The sequence below is a fragment of the Mus pahari genome, chromosome 1, assembly GCF_900095145.1.
Source record: "Mus pahari chromosome 1, PAHARI_EIJ_v1.1, whole genome shotgun sequence".
Lineage (NCBI taxonomy): Eukaryota > Metazoa > Chordata > Mammalia > Rodentia > Muridae > Mus > Mus pahari.
Genome location: NC_034590.1, coordinates 53,051,178 through 53,056,174, shown reverse-complemented (window position 1 = coordinate 53,056,174; position 4,997 = coordinate 53,051,178). Strand labels below are relative to the sequence as shown.

The 4,997-nt window shown below is 43.2% G+C and overlaps 2 long non-coding RNA genes and 1 other non-coding gene across 3 annotated transcripts in view; all 3 read right to left on the bottom strand.

Annotated features, from left to right (window-relative positions):
* LOC115063412 overlaps positions 1 to 2,440 on the bottom strand; it is a 3,858-nt gene extending 1,418 nt beyond the window's left edge. The window contains exons 1-3 of the long non-coding RNA XR_003843280.1: positions 2,403 to 2,440; positions 1,534 to 1,686; positions 992 to 1,289 (exon numbers count right to left, since the gene is read on the bottom strand). This is a non-coding gene — a long non-coding RNA (uncharacterized LOC115063412). The remainder of the gene's footprint in view (positions 1 to 991; positions 1,290 to 1,533; positions 1,687 to 2,402) is intronic.
* Positions 435 to 560, bottom strand: LOC115062903. Its single transcript, XR_003842810.1, has one exon.
* A 139-nt stretch (positions 2,441 to 2,579) lies between the features above and the next one.
* Positions 2,580 to 4,997, bottom strand: part of LOC115063413 — a 4,453-nt gene continuing 2,035 nt past the window's right edge. Inside the window, exons 2-3 of the long non-coding RNA XR_003843281.1 lie at positions 3,750 to 4,182; positions 2,580 to 2,619 (exon numbers count right to left, since the gene is read on the bottom strand). This is a non-coding gene — a long non-coding RNA (uncharacterized LOC115063413). The remainder of the gene's footprint in view (positions 2,620 to 3,749; positions 4,183 to 4,997) is intronic.

Below are 4,997 nucleotides of genomic sequence, written 5' to 3'. Positions count from 1 at the left end.
CACACACACACACACACACACACACACACACACACACACACACACACACAATCAGCTCCCTGCCTTTTCAAATGATGGTAATCACTTGTGCACATAAAATATTTCTGAAGTGTGTACTTGGCCTTCAGTCCAAATAGTCCCAGGTTATGGGCAGCTGGGAGTCTCAGCGTCTCAGCCTCACACCTGGTACAACTACTGCCATACATGACCCACACACAATTCTGTGATGCAGAATTGTGAAGTGACAGTACACTTTTTGGATTCCTCAAACCTGCACTATAGGAAACAAGTGCTCAACTTTCTAACCCACCCATGTGATCTCCAAGCATCTTCCTACCACTAGTAGAGACTTCATCCACTCTGGCTTTCCCCACCTGCCTCATGTACGAGTTCACCCACCCACTTCCTACAGGAAGACTGTGGGGGTAGGTAATGGCTGTTGGTAGATAAGTAGGTCTTGAATTTACTTTGCAACAAGACCTGTTCTATCTACCTTTTCATGTAGGAGGCTGAAGGCAGAGTCAGCTTGACTTCAAGGACTCTTTTGTCGTAGTCTCCAGAAGAATATAACTAAATCCACCACTTGACACTTTATTGTTTTAACCGGGCATGCCTGGAATCCCAGAACTTAGAAGGCAGACAGGAAGATCAGGGTTCAAGGTTATCCCATGCTACATAGCAAGTCTGAAGCCAGACTGTGCTGCATGAGACCCTATCTGAAGAAACTAAACTAGAAGTTAAGCATGCTGGCTCAAGCCTGTAATCCTGGCACTTAGCAGGCTGAAGCAGGAGGACTGCCACAAGTCTAAGCCAGGACAACAAAATGAGACCCGGGTCTTAAACCACTGCTCTTCAAATGCCCTTGTGTTACAGACAAGATCTTTAAGAGGTATGAACACTGAAGACATGATTGTCTCACTGTCAATGGTTAACAGAGCTAAACGCAGGCAATAGTCTGCCTGTTGGTATCTGCCATTAGCAAGGAGAGTACCTGTGACTTGGCACCATTGCCACCAAAAGAGCCACTGCTGCCTGGGTCTGGTCAGTTCACTGTGTGCCACCACATCGTTGTTGGTTTTCTGCTGACACCAATCCTGGAATAAATGAGGCTAGACTCACTGTTGGACTGACTTTCCTTCCTTTTCTCAGGCTCTAACAGAATAAGTTTTCTCGTTTTTTCACTCACTCAAATTTGGCAGAACTATCCCATCATTTTTTTTGTAAATTATTTTTCCATAAGCCGACGCCATTTTGCCTCTGCCTTTTCCTTGCACATGGCAAACATTAATCTAAGGGGAGAGAAGCAGCAAGAGCGAAACAAGAAGTAAAAACAAGGCCGGCCCGCTGGGGAAAGTGTAAGACGCTCTGGGCTGTCTTACTACCATGTATACTATATAAGCCATCAAAGATCCCTAACACCCACAGCGCACCTCCTCCTCTGTCCTCCTGATGGCTGGATGGCTCAAAATCACCTCTGAGAAGCACTGGCTGACTCCCACATCTCTCAAGCAGCGCTGCACACTGCACACTCACCGATTACAGAACACTCAAGTGTTGATGATATTGCAACCACTGGCTTGTGTCTTCTCCACTTGAATTACACACATCTAAGGCATGGTTGTGGCTGCATACTCTCTGAATGATCCAATGCAACAACTGCTCTCTGCTTTCAGGTAATACATATTCCTGAAGACAGAAATGAGACATCAACTTATCCCACAAATCAAAGGAAAGCTTTTTCATAAGAAATCAAAGCAGCTGTCCAGTGTATGCTCTGGGGCTGTGGGATGAGGATAAGTTGTCTTCTGTCCTAATACACCTAGGGGTCTGACACAGTCCATCAGTAATTGTAGTAACTTCTTCTTTTTTTTTTTTTTTTTTTTAAGATTTATTTATTATATTTAAGTACACTGTAGCTGTCTTCAGACACTCCAGAAGAGGGAGTCAGATCTTGTTACAGATGGTTGTGAGGCACCATGTGGTTGCTGGGATTTGAACTCCGGACCTTTGGAAGAGCAGTCGGGTGCTCTTACCTACTGAGCCATCTCACCAGCCCTTGTAGTACCTTCTAATCTGTGCAGAGAATAAGTGTGGAAGGACCGAGGGTGGTGCTGGATGTCGTATGCTCCCCCATTAGTACAAGAGATCTCTGACTCTCACATTTAATACTTGGTGTAGCATTGACTATTCCTAAGATAACCCAAAGATCTATGATATGTTATTTTAAAAGCTCTGAATCATAATTCTTGGTCCAGACTAGAATGTGTAATATCCTCCTAACCCACTAAGTTTAACCACCTACCTGACACTTTAAGCATGCCTTAGTTTTTTTTATTGCTGTGAAAGACACTATGACAAAGGCAACTTTTATAAAGGACAACATTTACTTGGGATTGACTTACAGTTTCAGAGGTTTAGCTCATTATCATCAAGGCCAGAAGCATGGCAGTGCGCAGACAGATGCCAAGAGTTCTACATCTTGATCCACAGGCAGCAGGAGGAGATTGTATGTCACACTGGGTGTAACTTGAGCATAGGAGACATCACAGTCTGCCCCTACAGTGACACACTTCATCCAACCAACTCTAGCAAGGCCACACCTCCAAAAAGTGCCACTCCCTAGAGGTAAGCATTCAAACACTTATACCTATTCAAACTATCTCAAGGCACAACATAACAATATTGGCTATTTTTAGTTTACTGTAGAGGGCACAATGTCCTGGTGCTCACATATAAGCACTAGGGAAACCAGGAATGTTAAACATGCTGGGCTGACTCTCCAGAGGAAAAGATGTATAACCTATTCTCTGCCCAGAAGGCTGAGAACAGATGTTGTTAAAAGCCTAGCGACCTCTGTGCTACCTGTAGGGCCATGCCACACCTGCCTCCATCCCTTAAAAACAGAACTGGAAATGGTTAATAGTGTAGTGACCTTTGTACTATCTGTATGACTGAGATCACATACAGATCTTGGAGATCTTCTCCTAGACCCTTAAGATAATACATGTAGTCTATACAACTCCATGCTGGATTCTATACCTACCATAAAGAAGTGACACATACTTTGAAAAGAGTTTCAATGTAACTATGCCCTACTGTGCACATGAAATTATGATACACAAGGAAACATTTTCCAAATTATATTATATAAAATATACCTAAAATAAATCACCAGATTTTGAACAATGCCTCACAGAGTTTGACATGACACTGCTGGCCACCACAACCCTCTCACCCGTCTTATTTATAAACTAAGATTTTTTTTTTTAAATAGAGGAAATTACACCCTGTAAAGGTAATAACAAACTTGTAAAACCATAGCTATTTTCTAGATTACTTCTTAAATGTGAAGTACCTTTAAAAATCATTTTATAGTCTCCCTAAGTGACTTAAAACAACATTTAAAGTAACTCAGTCCTTAGTAACAGTTCTTCATGATAAATGACCAAATTTAAATATTCCCTGAGGGCAGAACCCAAGCAGAAGCACTCTTCATCACTGAAATCTCATCCTTTTCTAACAAGGCAGTGGATGGCCAATATTTTCATAGTGGAATTCCTTGACTGACAAAATTTCTACATAAGAGATCATGGGTTCTCCCCTCCTCCCTAACCTTGATCAAACTCAGGGCTTTGTCTATACCAGGTACCCTCCATACCAGAGCTACATCCAATATGATAAAGTTTAAACATCATTTACCTACATGCATAACTCCAGTCAGTAATAGGCATGTGTTTTTGTATACTTACCCATTAACTCAACACTCATGGGCACTCTAAACAGAGACAGGAAGTCGATGCAGAATAGCAATAGCCTGCGGGTTCCGGCAGGAGGTGAGCCACAGACCAAGAGGATAGCCTGCAGGTTCCGGCAGGAGGTGAGCCGAAGACCAAGAGGATAGCCTGCGGGTTCCAGCAGGAGGTGAGCCGAAGACCAAGAGGATAGCCTGCGGGTTCCGGCAGGAGGTGAGCCGCAGACCAAGAGGATGAGGAGATATGGACACTACCGATCGTTGCTCCATGTTCCAGTGCAATGAACTGGAAAGTCTGGAGAAGTAGGTCTGAGCCAGTTACTTAAGACAACAAAAGCCATGAAGGCTGGGCTACAGCTCATTGGTGGCACACTCAGCTAGCATGCTTGAGGCCTTGGAATCAATTCCAGGAGTGGCAGGCAACAGGATTTCTAAGGAAACACAAAATGTAAGCCCATTTGTACTCTTGTGCCTACAATTATACAGCTTCTAGAGGTGTGATGCGTGCATTTTGTATTACTGCATTTTCAGGTGACACTGCTGCTCCTGTCACAATTGCAACAGTGACCACTTGCTTATAAAACAAAATGTTATTTCTGTAACATTTGGATAAAGCCACTTAAAACCAGAGCCTGGTGCACACTAACTGAACACTCCTGTACTGACCTATATTCCTAACCTTTATACCCTTTATTTGGGGACAAGGTCTCTCTCAGTTATCCAGACATATTTTTTAAAAAGAATTATTTATTTTATGTATGTGAGTACACTGTTACTGTCTTCAGACCACTAGAAGAGGGCATCTGATCCCATTACAGACAGTTGTGAGCCACCAGGTGGTTGCTGGGAATTGAAATCAGGACCTCTGGAAAAGCAGTCAGTGCTCTTAACCGCTGAGCCATCTCTCCAGCCCCAGACAGTTCTTGAACTGCCATCCTCCTGATATAACTTCAGGAACACCGGACCTCAGGTCTGTATTATCAGGCTTGGAAGGGAAGCACTTATGCTTACAATGTGCTTCCTACGGGAGCCCCTGAAAGCCTTCTGATGTTAAGTAAGGTCAAAACATTTTTCATCAAAACAAGACAGTATTTGTCCTTCTCCCTCTTAAGTGACAAACAGCAGTTTAGAATCCACATAATATGTGGAGACATTGACCACTGTCAACAACTACTAGGGTGTGTGCTCCTTTATTTCTGTCCTTAAAACACGTATCAGATTTCATCTTCTTTGTGTGTGTGTGTGT